This window comes from Carcharodon carcharias, chromosome 13, assembly GCF_017639515.1.
Source record: "Carcharodon carcharias isolate sCarCar2 chromosome 13, sCarCar2.pri, whole genome shotgun sequence".
NCBI lineage: Eukaryota > Metazoa > Chordata > Chondrichthyes > Lamniformes > Lamnidae > Carcharodon > Carcharodon carcharias.
In genome coordinates this window covers 82,658,552-82,683,306 of record NC_054479.1, presented here as the reverse complement: position 1 = coordinate 82,683,306, position 24,755 = coordinate 82,658,552, and the positions used below count along the sequence as shown (strand labels likewise).

The 24,755-nt window shown below is 44.0% G+C and overlaps 1 pseudogene; it reads right to left on the bottom strand.

The window, feature by feature from the left end:
- Nucleotides 1–24,254, bottom strand: LOC121286100 (annotated as a pseudogene).
- Nucleotides 24,255–24,755: the final 501 nt, after the last annotated feature.

The following is a 24,755-nucleotide window of genomic DNA, read 5'->3' as shown; positions in this document are numbered from 1 at the left end:
TTACTTCACCACTGACCGAAGCAGCTCATAAACCTTTTCCAGCGGTTCTGTTGTGTGCAGTGGTCGCACAAACTCAAGGCCCTGACACGCTGCTAGGAGCTCGATAGCAAGCACTGGAAGAAAATGATTCCCAAGGAGTTAACTTTATAACTGTCAATCGAAGTATTAGCTAATCTAGTCTTGTATTTATACAGTGCCTTTAACTTTCCAAGAAATGGTAGCAAGAACATGCTGGCACTGAGCCTAAGGAGGAAACATAACAAATGGCTAAAAACTTAGTCAGAGAAGTAGGATTTAAAGAGCATCTTAAAGGAGGAAAGAGAGGTGGAGAGGTTGAGGAACGGGGTTCCAGAGTTTAGGTCCTTGCAGCTAAAGGCATCCCGTTGTCATTGATGGAGTGAAGGAAATGGGTATGTGCAACAGGCCGGAGTTGGGGGACCACAGAGATCTCAGAGGGTTGTAGGATTGGCGAAGGTTAGAGAAGGACAAGGTCATAAAGGAATTTAAACTCAAAGATGGGATGTGCTGCTTGGGATGGTGGTGGAGGCGGGTTGCCTCACATCCTGGATGAGCACTTGGCACGTCATAACATTCAAGGCTATGGGCCAAGTGCTGGTAAATGGGATTAGGTAGGTAGGTCAAGTGTTTCTCATGTGTCAGTGCAGACTCGATGGGCTGAAGAGCCTCTTCTGCACTGTGAGATTCTGTGATTCTGTGATGGGGTACTGCTGGACTGGGAATCACTCTTTTGTTTAATCTCAGGATGAGGGCAATGCATTTATTGCCCATCCTTAGTTGCCCTGAGAGGGCAGTGCTACAACTGAGGGCTTTGCTAGGCCACTTCAGAGAACTGTCAAGATTCAACCAGGGTCTGCCATCACACGTAGGCCAGACCAGGTAAGGACAGCGAGCTTCCTTCAATAAAGAACATTCGTTAACCAGTTGGGTATTTACGGCAGTGGTGATTTTAACCAGAGTTTTAAATTATCATTTCCAGATTTTTTTTAAAACCTGAATTCACATTTTCAACCTGTCATGATGGGATCTAATTACATGTTCAGTGGATTATTAGTCCAGACCTCTGAATTATAAATATCCTCAACATAACCGCTGGGGTGATCTTGTGGTGCAGTGGGTGGTGTCCCTACCTCTGAGCCAGAAGCTGTGGGCTGAGGTCCCACTCCAGGATGACCATATAAGGTGTGTTCATGACAATGGTCAAACAGGTCGATTATCAACCTCTAAATCCTTCCAACACACATTGATGGCAGATGGTAAGAGTGGGAGCGATTCCTGGTTAGCCATGTAATGGAAGGAAAGTTGGAGAATCTACCATCACTATCCATAGTTCTAGCTCTAGACTACAACATGTGTTTAAAAAGTGCATGTTGCCACAGCAACTTGGAGTCCCTGAATGAGCAGTGATATGCCACCACCAACATAACCATCATGCTCGAGCACCCTAATATAGGTCAGTTATCTGGAGAAACTGGAATTGTTTTCTTTGGAGTGCAGTAGATTAAAGAGAGATTTAATCTTCAGGAAGAGATGGTGGTGTAGTGGTCATGTCACTGGATGAGTCATCCAGAGGCCCAGGCTAATATTCTGGAGACATGGCAGCTGGTGGAATTTAAACTCAATTAATAATTGAAAGCTAGTCTCAGTGATGGTGACCATGAAACTATTACTGATTATTGTAAAAATCCATCTGGTTCATTAATGTCCTTACCTGGTTTGGCCTATATGTGAATCCAGATCCACTGCAATGTGGTTGACTCTTAACTGCCCTCTGAAATGGCCCAGCAAGCCACTCAGTTCAAGGGCAATTAGGGATGGGCAACAAATGCTGACCTTGCCAGTGATGCCCCCATCCCATGAAAGAATAAAAACTAGAGGTGTTCAATGGTATGAAAGGTTTTGATGAAATAAATAAGGAGAAAGTGTTTTCACTGGAAGGAGGGTCAGTAGCCAAATCATACGGTTTTAAAATAATTGGCTAAAGCACCAGACATCCGTACCAAATACAGTTGGTTAACATTGGGATTGTGGTTCCAATAGAATTATAACACAGTAATTGATTGAAACTGGGTGTTATTAATACACAAACTGGTTGGATGGGACAGAGAAGACTTTCTTCTTCCAGTATAACACATGGTCCAATATATTTGGTTTGGTTTACCTTGTTCCACATGCTCAATAACTCTCAATGCTTTCCTAGCAGCCCATCCACCCATGGAGACATGGTCCTCAGTGGCAGCGCTGGTGGACAGGGAGTCAACCGAAGACGGATGGCACAGCACCTTGTTCTCAGAGACTGGAGGGATGGTAAATTATTGCCTGGTGACTGGATATTCTCTGTGTTTAACATCACTGTGTTTTATGTGTAATTGCTAAACAGCTCATCATTACAACTATAAGTTATTCGGAAGAAAGGGGAAAAAATTGTATCACTATAACACTTTTCACTCGTGAGACCACAGCTGGAGCACAGTGTACAGTTTTGATCTCCTTATTTAAGGAGGGATGCATTTGCTTTGGAAGCAGTTCAGAGAAGGTTCCCCTGGCTGATTCTTGGGATGAAGGGGGTTTGTCTTATGAGGAAAGGTTGAGCAGGTTGGGCCTGTACTCATTGGAGTTTAGAAGAATGAGAGGTGATCTTATTGAAATATATAAGATCCTGAGTGGGCTTGACAGGGTCAACACTGAAGGGATGTTTCCCTTCATGGAGGAACCTAGAACTGGGGGCCACAGTTTCAAAACAAGGGCTCTTGCACTTAAGACGGAGATGAGGTAGAATTTCTTCTCTCAGAGGCTCATTGGTGTTTGGAATTCTCTTCCCCAGGGAGCAGTGGTGGCTGGGTCATTGAATATATTCAAGGCTGAATTAGACAGATTTATAACTGACAAGGGAGTCAAAGGTTATGGAGACATGCAGGAAGCTGGAGTTAAAGCCATAATTATATCTGCCAAGATCTTATTGAATATTGGCTCGAGGGGCCGAGTGGCCTACTTCTGCTCCTATTTCTTGTGTTCTTATGGTTTTTCATGACCTCAGGACATCCCAAAGCACCTCCCAACCAATGCAGTACTTTTTTGAAGTGTGATTAATGTTGCAATGTAGGAAACGCAGCAGCCAATTTGCAAACAGGAAGCTCCCACAAGCAGCAATGTGATAATGACCCAGTAATCTGATTTAGTGATGTTGGTTGAGGGATAACTATCGACCAGGGCAACTGGGGGAACCACCATCCCCCCACCAACACCCATTACTGGCTCTTCTTTGAAATAGGGCCATGGGATCCTCTGCACCCACTGTAGAGCAGACAGGTTTTACATCTCATCCGAAAAACAACACATCTGTCTCAGTACTACACTGAAGTAGTCAGCCTAGAATAAACCTGTGTTAACAGGGAATATATACAAAATTGTACACCAATGAGTACAAAATACTGAAGATTCTGGAAACACTCACAGGCCAGGCAGCATCCACAGAGAGCAGAAGGTCGGGCTACTGCTTCTGACGGAACAATGCCCACCTGAAATATTAATCTTTCCTTTTTTATCCCCACATACTACCTGACCTGCTGGATGTTTGCGGCACTTTCTGCTTTTATCTCAGATCAATGCATTTCAGAGAAAACATTGTCTTTTGCTTTACTTTGTCCATGTTCCCATTAGTTGACGATACCAGGGCTAGTGGACACCAATGTATGGTTTTAGAGTAAGAGATGCTGAGTAGGGAGGGGTATGAGGAGGAACCATTTTGATGCAGTGAGGAGTAATGCCTACAACTGATTGCTTATGAGGATGGTGGAAGGAGGGATGATTAATGATTTCTCAAGGGATCGGGTAAGCACCTGAGGGAAATAAATGGGGACACAACAAGTGAATGGGACTGACTGAAGAGCTGGCATGGGACCAATGGGCTGAATGGCTTCCTTCTGTGCTTTAATGACTCCGTGGGTAGGATTTTCCCAACCCTGGAGAGGAAGGCAGGGGAAATAGCAGGGGGGCCATGTCAGGGTGGTTCCCACCTCATTCTCGCTTCCTGGGACAGGCAGCAATGAGGAGTGGGCTGCCCACTGCACAGTGCCCGATAGCCAATCTGCATATATAAGGCCATAATTAAAGGTCATTTAGAGCATTTACAGGCATTTTTCCAACAGAGCAGAGGCTGCCAGCTTAATTCAGATGTCCTGCCTGTACAGTCCAGAGGGCCTTCAACGCCAGAGAATTCATTCCCTAAGGAGGGGGGTGGCAGCAGCAAATGCAGCTCCAAACACTGCTGATGGACTGGCTTCTCCTCTAAAGATGTCATTATTATCACTCCTTTGGGCATCTATTTCGAGGCACACTTGCATTCTCCAACTGCCTCAGCAGTGCTCAGTTCTCTCAATGGGGCTGTTGAGCTTCTTAGGCTATCAGCTATTTGATTGGGCCATCAGTAATAGTCCTTCATTGGAGAGCAAGCATGGAGGCAGTCCCTCTGGGCAAATAGCTGCCCCTGGCTCTGGCTCTCAGCAAGCACGAGCTCAGAATACTCATTGGATCCTGTCATTGGGGATGGAAGCCCACTGAAGAATTCTGTCCTATGGCTCTCTCAATCTATGACATTCAGTTAAAGCAATTGAAATAAATTATTCCTGTGTTTGTACAATCTACTATTGTTCTATTTGACTGGATTAATTAGATGTTTTTGAGTTAATGCCTGTCAAAATTCCAGAATCACAGAATTGTTCTGGGACAGAAGGAGGTCACTCAGCCCTCATGTCTGCACCAGATCTCCAAATGAGCATCACGACTTAATGCCATTCTCCTGCTTTTTCCCCATAACCCTGCACATTGTTTCTATTCAAATAGTCATCTATTGCCCTCGTGGATGCCTCAATTGAAGAGTAAATAAATGTTTGTACCTAATGCGGCTGCTGTACAGTGAGCCATCATAAAACCACAGTTCAGGCCCCCATCATTGACCAGGAAGGCAGGCAGTTCACTCAGGGATGGATTACACAGTCTTTCAATTCTCCTCTCACTGATTGATGCGAGTTCATGAACACTAATCGCCAGATAGTCAAGGGCCTGCAGGAGTTACAAGGAGACAAGCCACAAGTGTCAGTCTGTCCATTGTAGATGTGATCACAATTAGATTACAAACAATTCACGATTATTGGAAGCCATCTCTTCTGCTGATTAGATTACCTCCAAAACATTGGTCTACAAATGAGTGTCAACAACATTATCGGGTGTTTAAGAGGGGTTTTTAGTTAGTGAAGCACACAGTCTGCCTGCCCAGGAGTCTGTGTGTCAGACTGGCTGGTACTAACTCCAGGTGCAGGTGCTCATTCCCATCCCATCAGCCGGCTGACCACTAAAACTGCTCCCAGGCCAAGGCTGGGTTTCCATCGGCATTGACAAAAGTTGTGGGAGGTGGGGGTGCAGAGGGGGAGAGGGGGGCGGTTCAGCAGGGTCACCCAGGTTGGAAGGAGTGAGAGGCGGGGTGGTGGGGGGAGGTGGAAGCAGAGCCCCAAATTTCCCGGGCGGCCTTGAAGATCTCCTTTCTCCACACCCCGAGGGTGTCACTGAGCAGGAAATCTGCTGTGGTCACCCCACTTAGTATCTGAGTGCCAGTGGGATCCTACATGTACCACTGGACCCAAATATCATATGTTAATGAGACTGCTTCCTGTGCTAGGCTGGACACCTCAGCCACCAGCAATAAACAGTCCAGTTAAATCCACTGTGTGGGAATAGGGTGGGGGAAATGGTCCCACTCAGTTTCAACTCCCAATCTGACTGGAGGACGCTAAAAAGCCCTTTAATGCATTTTCGTCTGTCTCAGCTATTTTAGTACAGGTTAATATTTTTGCGACAATGATAGGCTACAAAATACCATGTGAATGAGTTAAGTGTTTGATGGCTAATATTAGGACAATAATTTCTTGGTTCTCATTTCTGAAATTTAAAAGCTTGCACACTGGGAAGATGGTTGTGGCTGTTGGGGGTCAATCATCTCCGTTCCAGGACATCGCTGCAGGAGTTCCTCAGGGGAGTGTCCTAGGCCCAACCATCTTCAGCTTGTCACTCCACTTAGTATTTGAGTGCCAGTACCTTCCTTCCATCATCAGGTCAGAAGTGGGGATGCTCGCTGATGATTGCACAATGTTCGGCACCATTCACAACTCCTCAGATACTGAAGCAGTCCATGTCCAAATGCAGCAAGACCTGGACAATATCCAGGCTTGAGCCGACAAGTGGAAAGTAACATTCATGCCACAGAAGTATCAGGCAATGACCATCTCCAAGAAGAGAGAATTCAACCATCGCCCCTTGACATTCAATGGCATTACCATCGTTGAATCCTCCACTAACATCAGCCTGGGGGTTACCGTTGACCAGAAACTGAACTGGACTAGCCATATAAATATTATGGCTACAAGAGCAGGTCAGAGGCTAGGAATCCTCTGGTGAGTAACTCACCTCCTGGCTCCCCAAAGCCTACCCACCATCTACAAGGCACAAGTCAGAAGTGTGATGGAATACTCCCCACTTGCCTGGATGAGTGCAGCTCCCACAACACTCAAGAAGCTTGGCACCATCCAGGAGAAAGCTGACTGCTTGATAGGCACCCCATCCACCAACCTAAACATCCACACCCTCCACCATTGATAGTAGCAGCAGTGTGCACCATCTACAAGATGCACTGCAGCTACTCTCCAACAAGCCTCTTTCGACAGCACCTTTCAAACCCATGACCACTATCATTAGAAGGACAAGGGCAGCAGATAGATGGGAACATCACCACTTGGAAGTTCCCCTCCAAATCCCTCACCATCCTGACTTGGAAATATATCACCGTTTCTTCACTGTCGCTGGGTCAAAATCCTGGAACTCCCTCTCCAGCAGCACAGTCGGAGTACCTACACCACATGGACTGCTTAAGGACAATTAGGGATAGGCAACAAATGCCGGCCTAGTCAGCGACGCCCACATCCCATGAAATATTTTTAAGTATTCTTTAAACTTGGAAATTAGTTGCATATTCCTTCTTAACATATAATCAGAGAATGATTATTACAAAGAGATGAAGATATATAAGTCTTTAAATGAGTGAAGAACAATCAATCAATCGAGCTTGATATTTTAGTGACTCCGTCACTTGCATCTTTTTTGATGCTGGCATTCTCATTCACTTAGAGTTGTTTTAAACCAGGACACTTCTGGACTAGATCATAAAATGTCCTTTGCAGGCTGAACACTTACTTTAGCAGGGTATTCACCATGGAAATTCCCACCTGAAATAATTTCTCCCCTCTCTGCAAACACAATCTGAAAACTAATTAAGGGAAAAACATGTTCTGATTTTGAAGAATGTAAACAGGTTCACATTATAAATAAAGCTGAGTTAGGATACCAATATTAAAAAAAACTTCTTCCAACTGATTGGTTGACTGAAGGTTAGCTAGGTGTGACAGTTCAGAGATTATTTTCTTTTTTTTACCCTGTGAAACTAAACATCTTCAAAATGGAAGAGACTGGAAAAATAGTTTGAAAACACTTGTCAGGTTTTGTCTGATAATTATAATCTGAAATTAAAGATGCTCATCATTTGTGTTAACTGGCACATCAGAATGATTCGATTGCCCATCAGACAGTATCACAATCGGACTAAACCCGGTCTTTGGAACCCAGTCAGGGAAATCATCACTCAAGCCTCAACTTGTTAGAATTTCAAAGCAGAAATTGCTTGAGTTTCTATTCTTCTAATCACCCAATCACTATAATATTTACAACTAAGTTTTTTAGATGCTTGTCAGTCTAAGCGTCCAATTTTAAATGGAAACAGAAAATGCTGGAAAAACTCAGCAGGTCTGACAGCATCTGTGGAGAAACAGAGTTAATGTTTCGAGTCTGTATGACCCCTCTACAGGTTCAAAACGTTAACTCTGTTTCTCTCTCCACAGATGCTGTCAGACCTGCTGAATTTTTCCTGCATTTTCTGTTTCCATTTCAGATTTCCAGCATCCACAGTATTTCGTTTTTATCTCAGTGTCCAATTTTAAAATCTTCCTCAACTAATATGTCTAAAATAAGTAGTAGAAAGCAAAACTGGCATTTATATAATGCCTTTCATGACCTCAGAATGTCTGAAAATACTTTACCGCCAGTGAACTACTTTTAAACATAATCAGTGTTGTAATGTAGACAAACTGGCAGCCAATTTGCATACAGCTAAATCCCTAACATCAAGAAATCATTAGAAAATCTGTTCTTGTGATGTTGGTTAAGGGATAAATGTTGGTCAGGATACTGGGAGAATTCTCCTGCTGTTCTTCCAGTGGTGTCATGGGGTTTTTTTTAGTCCACCTTAGAGGCCTTGCTTAAATGTCTCATCCAAAAGATGTATCTCTGACAATGCAGCATTCCCTCAGTGCTGCACCACAGCGTCAGCCTGGATTTTGCACTCCAGTCTCTGGAGTGGGTCTTAAACCCATGACCTTCAGTGATTCAGAAGTAAAAGTGCTATCAGCTGCCACAGCTGATGCCTAAATAAACGTTGGGGACATAAATGAACGGTGCACTTGCTGCCTTTATGTTACTGTTAATTAATTTTATTGTTTATTCACTGAATATGCTGAGATCATTTTGAGGGTGCAGCAGACCTGTTATTGCACTGAAGTTAGCCTCACAGAAGGATACTGGGTTATCAGTAACACTGTTCATTTCAGTCACCAAAATAGTCTTCACAAATGCAATTGTGTCATTGACCACACCATGGACCTGGAAGAGAGAAAACTCATATCAGGAGAAATGTGCAATTTATTGAAACCTGGACATTTGGCCACTTGGTTTACAGTGATTAGACTAGAATAAGGAATAAATACAAATGTCTCGTAATGTTAGTGCTTTGTGATACCTACCTGTGGGCAGCAGCATAGGGTGTAGGGATCCTGAACGCGTTCACAGAGTCTGTGGCTTCCTGTGAAAGTTTCACACGGTTACAAGGTTAGAGTCTCACAGACCTTTCAAACAGCGGGTAAATTGTTACAAGACCAATGCTTTACCTGCGATTTCAGACGGATGAACATCAGAATGCAAGAGTGACCGCAAATGAGCAGCTACTTTTACCTGGCCTGGATGAGGTCGGAGATCGTGGATATCTGTTTAATGTACAAGATAACAGCACTGTGTTAACCACTAGTCAAAGGCTCAAAGGAACATAGGAGCAGGAGAACATTCAACCCATTGAGCCTGCTCTGCCATTCAATACAATCATGGCTGATAATCCCCTTCAATGCGTTTCTCCCCCATGCGATGTTCAAGCCCCTTAAGCTGATCATTCAAATAGGGTTGTAATGTGTGACTAAATGTATTCCTGGAGGTTTCATCACATGACTTGCCCCCCATGCTCCAGCCATTAGTTGGCCAACACATCCATCATTGTGACTTACTACCTTCCTATGTCAATTGGAAAGCAAAAAGACTCATTACCCAATTGGATGAGACTTGACTGTCAGCCAAACAGCCCTTCCCCGCATCCCCCTGCCCCCGCACCCCCACCCCCCCATCCCGCCCCGGCTATTTTCAATATTTTTATATCTGGTGAGGAGATCTGGTGAGGAGAAAAGTTCAAAGAAAATGACAAAAATAAAAACAACCTCAGACACTAAGATTGTCTCAATGATTTTTCTCCAGGGTTGCACACAGCAGTGTCCTGGAGATTGATCCTCAACTTCTGGAGGCTCCAGGTCAATCCTGGAGGGTTGGCAACCCTACATTCAAAGCATCAGGAGGAGGAAGACCTTCACTTCAGTAGAACAGTCTGCATAGAGACTGTATAACATGTTACTCACCACTGTCAAAGGCTCTGGTTGTGCCTTTCAGAACCTCCAGTGTAAGAGCTGCTATAATGTCTGCCTGCCGGGCTATCGCTGTCGCTCTCTCCACTGCCTCAGCCCCCAACGATGTGATCATCTGAGTCCCATTGATCAGGGCCAGTCCCTAAACATGAATCACCAATTGAATTAGATGGAAAATCATTTCAATAAACATCTAACAGAATAACTGAGTCATAACTCCACACTTAAAACACAAATCTGTAGGAATGATCACTTGGCCCTGAGATATCTGTAAACGTTTCCAAATGCTTTATTTATGGAGAGAGCAGTGGGCAGAGTGTAACCCTCGTTGACCAGCTTGTACAGCTAAACAGATGAGATAACCAATACGTGCCATAAACTATCAATTCATTCAGTAAATAAAGTGATTTGGTAACTATAGTAACCTACAATATGGCCAATCGCAGAAAAGAAAGCAATTTGCGCTCTTAAGCTTTAAATCAACATCAAATAATTTGGCGAGACTCGTCATTATTTTAAACAGGGAGAACTCTTACAGAGCTGCAGTATGTGCTGGCTCTTATACATCTCTTCAACAAATCATATGACAGTGAACAACCAGCCTTTAAGCAAAAATAATGATTGAAAATAAAGAACTGTCAGAGGTACAGTAAATAGATCATGCTTTTGCTTCTTGAGATATGAGTTAGTAATACCTAGAAATTTGTTCACGTTGTTTAAATCCCATTTTATAGAGAAAAACAATGTACTGTTTTATTACCTCTTTAGCTTTGAGTGAAATCGGCTGGAGTCCATGAGCTTGCAAAACCTGATGAAGTGAGTTAGAGTTACTTGTCTGGACAGTATCACCATCAAATTGTACAGAATCAGGGAATCACATCTTCTTCAGTTTGCTGCCAAAAGGCAGGTCTGACCCACAGTGCCACCATGGGTAGGTGAGTCAGGTCCCTAATCCACCCCAGCCAAAGCAGGGATCAAACCCCGTATCATTGGCACCATTCTGACCCACACCAGCTGTCCTCCCAAGGAGGAAGAGTTGCTGTGGCAACATACACTTATACATGCATGTTGTAGTCTGGATCTATGAACGGTGATGGTAGAGGCTCCAATGTTATTCCCATCACACAGCTGACCAGGAATCTCTGCCACTCTTACCGTTTGCATGTGTTGGAAGGATTTGCAGGTTGATACTCAACCAGTTTGACCACGTTATGAATGTACTGTCCTTGGCCATCAAGTCCCAGAGAGAACCCAGAGCTTCTGCTTCAGAGGCAGCAACACTACCCACTGTGCCACAAGACCTCCACTTTAGGATCACATAGAATCATATAACAACAACATTTTGAATTTACATAGCACCTTTAAGGTAATAAAATATCCCAATGCAATTCACAAAGGCATTATAAAACACAATAAGACACTGGGCCACATAAGGAGACATTAGGTCAAATGACCAAAAGTTTGATCAAAGAAGTAGGTTTTAAGTAATGTTTTAGTGAGGAACAGAGGCAGAGTGTCTTTGGGAGGGAATTCCAGAGCTTAGGGCCTAGGCAACTAAAGGCATCGTGACCAAGGCTGGAGTACAGATAATTAAAATCAGGAACGCTTAAGAGGCCAGGATCAGAGGAAGACAGATATCTCAAAGGTTTGTGGGTCTGGAGGAGATTACAGAGATAGGGAAGGAATGAGGCCATGGAGGGATTTGAAAACAAGGACAAAACCTTTAAACTGGGAGTCAGTATGGGTCAGCGAGCACAGTGGACATGGGTGAACAGCATTTGACATGAGTTAGGACATGGGCAGCAGAGTTTTGGATGACCTCAAGTTTATGGAGGGCAGAATATGGGTGACCAGCCAGGAATGTGTTGGGCGAGTTGAGTCTGGAGGTAAGGAAGGCATGGATGAGGGTTACAGCAGGAGAGGAGCTGAGACAGGGCGGAGTCCGGTGATGGAAATAGGTGATATCAGCGAAAGTGCAGATACGTGTTTGAAAGCTCATCTCAAGGTCAAATATGACACCCAAGTTGTACACGGTCAGGAACACCCTCAGACAGTTGTCAGGGAGAGGATGGAGTTGATGGTGGGGGACCGTAGACAATGGCTTCAGTTCAATGTTTAGTTGGAGGAATCCTTTTCTCATCCAGTACTGGATGTCGGATAAGCAGTCTGACAATTTTGAGCCAGTGGAGGGGTCGAAAGTTCTGGGTATTGTCAGCGTAAATGTAGAAATCAATGACATTTTTTCAGATTTTGTCATTGAGAGGCAGCGTGTAGATGAGAATTAGGAGGGTCTAAGGCTATATCCCTGGGGAACACCAGAGGTAACTGCAGGAATGGAAAAAGAAGCCATTGATGGCAATTCTCTGGCTATGATTAGATATGAATGGAACCAGGGGAGCGCAGTCCCATCCAGCTGGATGACAGTGGAGAGAAATTAGAGCATGATGGTGTGGTCAACTGTGCCAAAGGCTACAGACAGGTCAAGAAGGAAAGGGGGACAAGTTTACCTTTGTCACAGTCAAGTACGCTGTCATTTGTGACTTTAACGAGAGACATATTGGTAATGTGGCAGGGGCAGGTGTCTGATTTGAGAGATTCAAGCAAGGAGTTCAGGGAAAGATAAGTACAGATTTGGGAAACAACAACATATTAAAGGACTTTGAAGATGAAAGGGAGGTTGAAGTTGGGGCAGTAATTTGTAAGGACGGAGAGGTCAAGAATTGGTTTTTTATAGGATAATCACATAGAATCAGAGAATTACATAAGATAATACACCATACAGGATCACAGACCATACAGGATCACAGGCCTTACAGCACAGAAAGCAGCCATTCAGCCCACTGTGTCTGTTCAAAAAAAAAAGTTTTAATTGGTTGAAATCCTCATAAAAAACAGTGAACAGGAATTACCGGCAACTTACATATTTGGCATCAGCCCAGCCACTTTTTGGTGACCACATTTTGCCTTCACCCATCAGTCCCAGGGCAAGATGAGCAAGCGGGGCAAGATCTCCACTCGCCCCAACTGTTCCCTTCTCTGGGATGTAGGAGAGGCAGGAAGCTACAAGTGGGAATGTAGAGTAAAGGTTAATAGTTATGTTAATTAGACAATGATGTTAGCAGTGATGTAAGCATGATATCAGAGTCAAATGACCAAGAGACTCCAAGGGAGCAAGACGCAGAACAGCCTGTGTCCAGAGAGTAATGTACTTACCACGAGGTTTTGTAATTGTTGTAAATAAATAGTTTTAAGAAAAACCTAATATAGGCAATGTCCAAGTCACTCATAGAGAAAGAGAAGCCTCATCAAGCCAGAAGACAACACAGGTAAAGGGAAACAAGTCAAGCCAGGGAAAGAGAGAGAGAGAGAGAGAGAGAGACAGAGAGAGAAAGCGGAGCAGGATCACAGATTGATATAACATAGGGCAGAATTTTAATGGGCCCCAGGGTAGCAGGAATGGAGGTAGGAACCACACTCAGATGTCTTCCAGATTCAGTCCCAATAATGGGGATGTTTCCAACGGCGGGAACAATGGAAGCTTAGCTGCCATGGAAATGGGCAGTAATTTCAATGATTAATGATCCAATTAAGGGCCATTTTCCTGGGCCATTGACATTTTTCCAATGGTGGAGTGGCCCCTTCTGCTCCATGGAGAGCCCGCCAGTTGTATGGAGGGAGGAGGGGCATCAGAGCTAGAGGCTCCTGGCACAGGGTGGGGCCCACCAGCAAATGACACCCTGCAACCCCAGAACTGCCAAGGGAGGGATTTCCCCTCTGTTCTCTTAGCATGTTTGGCCCACCTAAGGATATATTTAATGCTCACTTTCCAAGGACCTCTCAAATGTGCCCCCCGATCTCCTCACTGCCTCAGCAGCACCCACCTCTCTTAGTGACACTGCCAAGTCTCTAGTGCTCCTGCCCTCTGATTGGCCATGAAAGACCCTTCTGCTCTCCTTAATTGCACCCACCTTCCCAGCAATATTGCAGAGTAAAGTCCTGCCTCCTGCCTGAATGTGACAGCCACTCAGAAACCACCTCAATGGTAGGACCTCCACCATTTTGGCAAGATTTTACCCATATCCTTTTATTAAATCAATAATATTTGTAATATATCTTGCATATAGGACACAGTAAGGTACAAAGTAAGGTGGCATTACCATTAAATGCCTGGATCATTTGACTTAAGGTCTCTAAGGAGATTCCGCTGTAACCCTTGGCAAGAACATTGATCCTGAGGGCCAGCAGCATACGGGACCTCTCTGGTGACAAGGGATCCCCAACACCTGCAGGAGAAACATCAGGCAAAAAACACAGATTCATCTTCTAGTTCTTAAACAAGTTCATAGGAACATAGGGCTTAGAAACAGGAGTAGGCCATTTGGCCCTTCGAGCCTGCTCTGCCATTCAATAAGAACATGACTGACCTGATACTGGCCTCAGTGCCACTTTCCTGTCTGCTGCCTCATTATGTGTTCTTGGCTGAGAGCCCAGACATCCATTAAAGTTTGAAAATACCTGAGCCCCAGAGAAAACATTGTTTTTTTTAAACACATATAGGATTCATTGGTTCTATACCATGCATAGTGGGTGATTGGACATGGAAGTTCCATAGTTGGCATGGGGAGCATAAGGGGCATAGGGGGTGGGCAGGGGGCATACCTTGGCATGGGAGGCATGAGAAGGACCTTTTGAACTTATCTTTTCATAGGTTCTCTCGTGCAGACACTTCTGAGGGGCCATAAACCATGACTCATGGAAAACCTGGTCTTACTCCATGAACCAAGAGGACAAGGATGTACCTATCCCCGCAATGGAGCCGTTCAGGTCGGGAATGCAGGGTGTGGGCTCCTGATCTGAACCAACCCGTGCCCTTTAATGGTACTCCTGAAAATCAGGTGGCCCAGAAATGGGGTCATCCTGACTTGGTAAAAACCCAGGCCCTTGACATTGGATTGGTTACAGACTAATTGGCAGAGATTGATTGGTGTGATTATCAACAACTCCATTTGTATTACCAGGCTTCCAGGAGTGGTGGCAGAGGAGCTAGATGGAGTTTGGTCTTTCTCATCTAGAAATTCCAATGTTTGAATTTAATAGTCATTATTTGCTTTGTAACCCTCCATTTAAATAACACGGACAGATTTTGCTTTTATCAGAGCTATTTTAACTAAATATTCACCACATCACTTGACAGCTTTCAGTTTCTTTGTTAATAATATGTTGAAGCAGTGAGGGAAAAGCCAAATTTGGATGCAAAGAAAAGGACAGCTCTCAAGTGCAGTGGTTAACAAAGTGCTGGATAATGAAAATAGCAAAAGGCATTATTTCTCTCACCCACGGCTGTGGAGCGTACAACATTTTCCTGCAGCTCCCTGTGAAAACAGAAGGCTTCATAATCAAGGGGGCAATGGAAAGTTATATCAAACAGAAAGACATCAGATTGTACTCACTTGAGATTATCACGAGGGATAACTGTCCTGGCAAATTTCCCAAAACCTGTGTTTATTCCATACACCACTGTAAAACATAACATCATGGTGATGGTATCCATCAGACAGACATGTTGGTTTTAAAGTTGCTTCATTAAATTTATTAATTATACGACAATTCTGCACACTGGGTTGTAGAATATGGATTCAAATTCAAATAAAGTTCCTGCATTTTTTGCACACAAATTTTTAAATGAAATAATATGTGACCTTGGTTTTCATTGATGACTTTTTCTACAAGGTCCCTTGATTTGTTGACCCTCCTTTCAGCTTCTGGGGTAAGCTAAAAAAATCACAGGGACTTGTGTAATGTCACATTGTTGTATGTTTTTGCACAATTGTATTTCACTTGAAATGGGAGTGAATATCTCCCTCACCTTGATTTCGTAAGTTCCATCACCAAGCTGGAGGAGCTGTTCTGTTGTTAAGCTATTTCCATCCAAGTAAATGTACTATATAAGGGAGGAAATATCACTCAGAAGATGAACTAGAATCTGTTGTTGTAGACAATTTATTATTTTTCCAGATTTGTCTTCATTAGAATTATCCATTCACAATTATTTAATCTAAATTAACAGTCATTTATGAAATATCACTGTTTTAATCACAAAAAGACACATACTTAAAGGGAGAATTTGAATTCCTAACTCCCCTCACTCACCTGCTGAGCCTCTTGATGTTTTCTGTATTTAATTATTAAGAATGTATATGATAAAATTATTGCTGTAGCTACTTACAATCTATATTAATGACTTAGACAGAGACCAAGAGTACTGTGTCTAAGTACAAAGCTGTAGAGCAGGAAATAAGAGTCTGCAAAGGTTAAGTGAATGGACAACAAGATGGCAGATGGGATATAATGGGGGAAGTGTGAGGTTATTCACTTTGATAGTAAGGATAGAAAAAGTAGAATATTATTTAAAAGCATGAAACTTGTAAATGTTGATGTTCAGAGAGTCTTGGGTGTACTGGTACAAGGAACACTGAAAGTTAACATGCAGGTACAGCAAGCAATTGGGAAGGCAAATGGCATGTTAGCCTTTATTGCAAGGGGATTGGAGCACATGAATAAGGAAGTCTTGCTACAGTTGCACAGGGTTTTGCTAAGGCCAAACATGGAATACTGTGTGCAGTTTTAGCCTTCGCATCAATGTTTGCATTGGAAGAGGTACAGTGAAGGTTCAATAGACTGATTCCTGGGATGAGAGGGATTTCCTCTGATGTGCATTTGTTCTATTCTCTCTAGAGTGCACAAGAATGAGAGGTGATCTCATGGAAACATACAAGATTCTGAAGGGCAACAAAAAATGCTGAAAAAACTCAACAGGTCTGGCAGCTTCTGTGGAGAGAGAAATAGAGTTAACATTTTGAGTCCAATATGACTCTTCTTTAGAACTGAAGAAAGGCAGAAATGTAATGGGTTTTATATTGTTGAAAAAGGGGCAGGTAGAACACTTCTGCCTTCACCCCTTCCCCTCTCACCGTCCCAGAACCTTAATAGAGTTCCCGTTCCATACCACCAGCCTCCACATTCAAAGGATCATCCTCCACCATTTCTGCAAACTCCAGTGTGATGCCACCACCAAACATATCTTCCCCTCAACATTCCCTCTGTGACACTCCTCTATCACCCCCAACACCTCCCCATGCAATTAATTGCAGGAGGTGTAATACCTGCCCCTTTACCTCCTCCCTCCTCACTGTCCAAGGCCTCAAACACTCTTTTCAGGTGAAGCAGTGATTCACTCGCATCTCCTTCAATTTGGTCTGCTGCATTCGCTGCTCCCAGTGCGGTCTCCTCTACATTGGAGAGACCAAATGCAGATTGAGTGACCGTACCCTCATTCAGTCCACAAGCATGATCCTGATCTTCCTGTCACTTGCCATTTCAATTTACCATCCTGCTCTCATGCCCACTTTTCTGTCCTCAGGCTGCTACAATGTTCCAGTGAAGCCCAATGCAAACTGGAGGAACAGCACTTCATCTTCCGATTAGACACTTCCAGGCTTAACATTGGGTTTAACAACTTCAGACCATGAACTCTGTCCTCCATTTTGATTTTCTTTTTGCCAAGTGCCAGTCTGTATCATGCTTTCATGTTTTGCTTTCTCACAGAGCTATCCTTCATTCTGCCATTAATACTTACTCTGACCAATGCTTTGTTTCTTTACAACAACCATTCCCATTACCTTTGCCTTTTGTTCCATGACATTTTTGTCCTTTAACCTAACCCACCCTGTAACCCATCCCTGACCTTCCCTTTTGTTCGACACGACCCACCTCTTTCAACAGCAGAAAACCCATCACATTTTTACCTCTCTTTAGTTCTGAAGAAAAGTCATAGGGACACGAAGCATTAATTGTTTCACTCTATCACTGCTGCCAGACCTGCTGAGGTCTTCCAGCACTTTGTTTTTATTTCAGATTTCCAACATCTGCAGTATTTTGCTTTTATTTTATTAAGATTATGAAAGGGCTTGACAGGGGAGACATACTGAGAGGCTTTTACCTCTGACTAGGGAATCTAGAATATGGGAGCACAGTTTCAGGTTATGGGGCTAATCATTTAGGACTGAGGTGAGGAGAAATTTCTTAACTTGGGAATCTTTGGAATTCTCTAGCCCAGTGGTTGTGGATGCTCCGTCACTGAATGTATTTAAGGCTGCGATAGGCAGATTTTTGATCTCTCAGGGAATCGAGGAATATGGAGAGCAGGAAAATGGAGTTAAAACAGAAGGGTCAGCCATGATTGTGTTGAACGTTGGAGCAGGCTCAAAATTATGTATCATTTGCAACCACGTGTTAATCAAATATGGAAGGGTTGCAAAAACGAATGCATGGAATTGGACCAAAGGTCAGACTGCTGGAGGTAGAGGATCATCTTCCGAGTTTGGTGTTATGGATGAGAATTTTCTCCCCATCGGGGGGGCTGAGCGGGAGCGGGCATGGGTGGGTGCGCAGCTGATTGCCACCCGCGATCGGCTGCGTGCCACCATTTTACGTGGGTGGGCCAATTAAGGCCCACCCAGCGTGACATGCACCCGGAAGTGCTCAGTGCTCCGTGTACAGGAGGGGGTAGGAGGCTGAGTCAAGGCCTGTGCGTGCAAAAGAGTGCAGAAATCTTCCTGAGGCACAGAGCTGCCTCAAGGAGTTTAACTTCATTATTAAAAATTTAAATAAAGAAAAAAAACATTTCAGACATGTCCCCTCACGTGACAGTGTCATGTGAGCTGGGACATGTCAATGAATTTTAATGAAAAAATTGATTTGATTTATAAATCTTTCATGAAACCTCATTCTGCCTGTGGTTGAGGTTTCATGATAAATGCGAAGGCCGCCTGGGCTCTTCGCCTGCCCACCGACCTTAAGGTTGGATGGGCAGCTCTGTTAATCCTTTTAATTAGTTTTTAAATGGCCTCAATAGGCTTTTGACAGTTCAGCGGGTGCGCAGCCAACACCAGTGCGTGCCCGCCAAACTGAGAATCAGAATGACACGTGGTGTCATCAGGAAGCACGGCCAACATCACCACGTGTCATTTTACACGTCAGCAAGTGGGACCTGCCCCCACACACCGACCCGAAGATTCTGGCCATGACATTACTGCAGTGCAAACTGTGCTCATCCTGATTGAGGAGACCCCAGGTTACCTTTTACCTCAATGAACATAGTAACCAATGTTACAAACTTACACAAGTACCTTTAAGTGGCAAGACACGTTGAAAATGCTGTTAAAAGAGCATATGTGATCCTTGGCGTTATTAATAGAGGAACAGAGGCGATGATGTAGTGATATTGTAGCTGGACTAGTAATCCGGGTAATGCTCTGGGGGCCCAGTTTCGAATTTTGCCATGGCAGATGGTGGAATTTGAATTCAATAAAAATATGGAATTAAAAGTCTCATGATAAACCCATCGTCGATTGACAACCATTGAAAAAACCCACCTGGTTCACAAATGGGAAACAAGGAAAGGTCTGGCCTGGTCTGGTTGTGACTCAGACTCTGAAATGCCCTTTTCAAACTGCTACAAAGCCTTAAAAAAGGAATGAAACCAGACATCCTGGCATAGACCTAGGCACTGGAAACAACAACAACAAACTCAGCCCTGTTGACCTTGCATCTGGGGGCTAGTGCCAAAATTGGGAGAGCTATCTCACAGACTAATCAAGCAATAGCCTGACATAGTCATCCACATGCAATCATATCTGACAGATAATGTCCCAGACACCTCCATCACCATCCCTGGGTACGTCTATCCCACTGGCAGGACAGGCCCAGCAGAGGTGGTGGCACAGTATGGTATAAAGTCAGGAGGGAGTTGCCCTGGGAGTCCTCAACATTGACTCCGGACCCCATAAGTCTCATGGCATCAGATCAAACATGGGCAAGGAAACCTCCTGCTGATTACCACATACCACCCCCCCCCCTCAGCTGATGAATCAGCGCTCCTCCATGTTGAACAGAATGTACTCTGTTGGGGGACTTCAATGTCCATCACCAGGAGCAGCTCGGTAGCACCACTACTGACCAAGTTGGCTGAGTCTTAAATGACATAGCTGCTAGACTGGGTCTGCAGCAGGTGTTGAGGGAACCAAGAAGAGGGAAAAAGATACTTGACCTCATCCTCACCAACCTGCCTCCCGCAGGTCCATGACAATATCAGTAGGAATGACCAAGACACAGTCCTTGTGGAAATGAAGTCCCGCCTTCACATTGAGGATACTCTCCATGTGCTGTGTCCATGAATTGTTCGGTTATGTCCTGTACATCGCACTAAAAGGGATAGATTTTGAATAGATCTAGCAACTCAAGACTGGGCATCTCTGAAGCACTGTGGGCCATCAGCAGCAGCAGAATTGTACTCAAACGCAATCTGTAATCTCATGGCCCGGCATATTCCCCCACTCTACCATTACCATCAAGCCAGGGGATCAACCCTGGTTCAATGAAAAGTGCAGGAAGGCATGCCAGGAGCAGCACCAGGCATACCTAAAAATGAGGTGTCAACCTGATGAAGCTACAACACAGGACTACTTGCATGCCAAACAGCATAAGCAGCAAGTGATGGACAGAGCTAAGTGATCCCACAACCAACAGATCAGACCTAAGCTCTGCAGTGCTGCCACATCCAGTCGTGAATGGTGGTGGACAATTAAACAACTCTCTGGAAGAGGAGGCTCTACAAATATCCCCATCCTCAATGATGGAGGAGCCCAGCATATCAGTGCAATAAATAAGGCTAAAGCATTTGCAACAATCTTCAGCCAGAAGTGATGAATGGACGATCCATCTCAGCCTTCTCTGGAGGTCCCCAGCATCACAGATGCCAGTCTTCAGCCAATTTGATTCACTCCAGGTGATGTCAAGAAATGGCTGGGAGCACTGGATACTGCAAATGCTATGGGCCCTGACAATATTCCAGAAACAGTACTGAAGACTTGTGCTCCAGAACTTGCCGCGCCCCTAGCCAAGCTGTGTACAGCTACAACACTGGCATCTACCCGGCTATGTGGAAAATTGCTCAAGTATCTCCTGTTCGTAAAAAGCAGGACAAATCCAATCTGGTCAATTATCACCCATCAGTCTGGTCTCCATCATCAATAAAGTGATGGAAGGTGCCATCAACAGTGCTACCAAACAGCACTTGCTTAGCACTATATTGCACACTAACTCCCAGTTTGGGTTCCACCAGGGCCACTCAGCTCCTGCCCTCGTTACAGCCTTGGTTCAAACATGAGCAAAAGACCTGAACTCCTGAGGTGAAGTGAGAGTGACTGCCCTTGACATCAAGGCAGCATTTAACCAAGTGTGGCATCAAGGAGCCCTAGCAAAACTGGAGTCAATGGGAATCAGGGGGAAAACTCACCACTGGTTGGAGTCATACTTAGCATGAAGGAAGATGGTTGTGGTTGTTGGGGGTCAGTCATCTCAGTTTCAGGACATCACTGCAGGAGTTCCTCAGGGTAATGTCCTCGGACCAACCATCTTCAGCTGCTTCATCAGTGACCTTCCTTCCATCATAAGGTCAGAAGTGAGGATGTTCGCTGATAACTGCACAATGTTCAGCACCATTTGCGACTCCTCAGATACAGATGCAGTCCATGTCCAAATGCAGCAAGACCTGGACAATATCCAGGCTTGAGCTGGCAAGTGGCAAGTAACATTCATACCATACAAGTGTCAGGCACTAACCATCTCCAATAAAAGAGAATCTAACCATCGACCCTTGATGTTCAATGGCATTACCATCACTGAGTCCCCCACTATCAACATCTTTGGGGTTACCATTACCCAGAAACTGAACTAGGCTAGCCATGTAAATACTATGGCTACAACAGCAGGTCAGAGCCTAGGAATCCTGCGACGAGTAACTCACCTACTGACTCCCCAAAGCCTGTCCACCATCTACAAGGTACAAGTCAGGAGTGTGATGGAATACTCCCCACTTGCCTGGATGAGTGCAGCTCCCACAACACTCAAGAAGCTTGACACCATCCAGGACAAAGCAGCCTGCTTGATTGGCACCAGATGTATATGATTATGAGAATTTCAATAACATTAGAAAAATGAATTCCTTAAAAATGAACACACTTAGCAAAAACAGAATTCTGTAGCAATCAATGTGAAATGCAACTTCTGAAAAACAAGAGCAAAGAAAAGCAAGTTGACCTAGTGCAGAATCAAGGAGCTTAACTGTGAAATATCTGGAGGAGTTCCCTGACTGTTCGTGATAAACCCAAAAGAAAGGATACAGAGAGGCCATGTCAGATTCCACTGGCTCAAGTTTCACTTCTTCCCCTTGGATAACTATAACAGAGAAGTTCAGAATACCACAATTAATGATGCTAAATGTCTTTGGGAGAAAAGCTGTAGTTGCTTTTTATCTGAGAAAATAAATGGAATTTGCAAATGTCAAAACTGATCTTTATTCTGAGCTGGTGACTGAAAGCAAAACATTGACTTTTATTGTGTCTGGTAATTTCTAACCAATCTGGATAAAATAATTGTTTTCCAGGACATCCCTGATCTAATAGACCCAATCCCTGACACCGTCTCACTGAGAACTTGATGTCATCTACACAATCCAGGTCACCACTGCATACTTCATTCCTCAGGTAGCGTCTCAGAACTTCCTGTCCCAACCATTGAATATTAAAGGAAGGGTCTTTACAGGGAATAGTCAGCCATTCCTCCCTCACACGCGCATTGAAACAAAGAATTTCTAAAAAGATGGTCAGAGTCCCTGGAAAGGATCTCCAAGCAAATACCTTCTTCAACTAGAATTTATAAATCTGCTGTCAGTGAGTAGATATAGTCCATTAAAAATTGCCAGTCTTTGCTGTAAAATCTAAATCTTTGTTCATTCACTTCAAATATCCATTCCCACTTAACCTGCCACCAGCTGTTGGAACAAATCAGTGAAGGAATTAGTTTGGTTTTAGTAAATTAACACCTAATGTATTATATTTTGGGTGTCATTGAAAATGGGCACAGCTGACACAGATTCAGATGAAACAAGCAGATGTCTTATGGCTGCCTCTGATCAGAGGTTACCCAGTGAGGGGCTATAATGCTGGGGTGTGTGAGCACTGGTGGATTGTACTCTGTGGAGTATAATGGATTAAGAGTTATGGTAAAGAGTTAGTGATGTGTTTCATGATATAACAGTGGCATCAGCAGTCAGATTCTAGAGACTCTGTAGAGCAGATGGAATAGTCTGCACTCAAGAGAGATGTGCCTACCTAGTAGCTCATCATGTATATAGTGCAAATAAAGCAGTTTGAAGTAACCTACCTGAGTTAGAACCCAAGTCGGCTACGTGCCTGCCGAACTGTCAAAGGCTTGTTAAGGCCATTAATTAACTAATTAAGGTTATTGAGAAAGCTGCCCATCCAACCTTAAGGTTGGCAGGCAGGTGAAGAGCCCAGGCGGCCTTTGTATTTTTCATGGAACCTCATCCATGGGCGGGATGAGGTTTCATGAAGGGTTTATAAATTAAATTTTTTCATTAAAGTTCATTGACATGTCCCAGCTCATGTGACTCTGTCATATGAGGGGACATGTCTTAAATTTTTTTTGTTTCTTTATTAAAATTTTTAAAACTTAAAATTTATCTCCCTGAGGTACCTCTGTGCTCAGGGAGATTTCTGAGCTCTTTCATGTGCACATGCGCGAAAGAGCACACTCCCAACGCAGGGAACACCTCCCCCACCAGCACAGGGAGTGCACAGCGCTTCCAGGCGCACATCACTCTGGGTTGGCCTTAATTGGCCAGCCCATGTAAAATGGCGACGTAGGCCCTAATCAGTGGCGCCAATCGGGTCTGCACCTGCCCCCGCCCAACCACCCCCTCCTCCCCACCTTCCCCCCCCCCCCAAAGGGGGGGAGGATTCTCTCCTATATTTCTAGCTAGCTTTCTCTCATACTCTATTTTCTCCTTCCTTATCAATCTTTTGGTTATTCTTTGCTGTTTTTTTAATATTCTGTCCAATCTTCTGTCCTGCCACCCATCTTTGCACAATTATATACTTTTTCTTTAAATTTGATACTATCTTTATTTTTTAAGGTAACCATGGATGGTGGGTCCTCCAGTTGGAATTTTTCTTTCTCGTTGGAATGCATCTATTCTGTGTATTCTGAAATATCCCTTTAAATATCTGCCACTGCATCTCTTAACCTTATCCCTTAACTTAATTTTCCAGTTCACTTTAGCTAGCTGTGTTTTCATACCCTCATAATTGCCCTTATTTAAGTTTAAAATACTAGGCCGGTATTTTCCAGCCCTGCCGAAAGTCAATGTACTTTTGGCTGGCCCGCCATGTCTCCTGCCATGGTGGGGCTGAAAAATCCCAGCTCTAGTTTTGGGCCACTCTTCTCTCCCTCAAAGTGAAAGTCAAATTCAATCATATTATGACCATTGCTACCTAGGGGCACTTTCAATATGAGATAATTAATTAATCCTATCTTGTTGCAAAATATCAGGTCTAGTATAGCCTGCACTCTGGTTGGCTCCAGAACGTGCTGGTCTAAGAAACTATCCTGAAAACATTTTATGAACTCCTCATCTAGGCCACCTTTGTCCATCTGATTTTTCCAGTCTACATGCAGATTAAAATCCCCCTTGATTATCGCCGTACCTTTCTGACAAGCTCCCATTATTCTTCCTTTATAAGCTGTCCTACTGTATGGATTACTGTTAGGGGACCTGTACACCACTCCCACAAGTGATTTCTTGCCTTTATCATTTCTCATCTCTACCCAAACCATTTCTACATCTTGGTTTCCTGAATTTAGGTCAGCCCTCTCTAATCTGCTATAACCATCATTAATTAACAAAGCCACTCCTCTACCTTTTCCTTGCTTCCTGCCCTTTCTAAATGTCATGTATCCTTCAATGTTCAGGTCCCA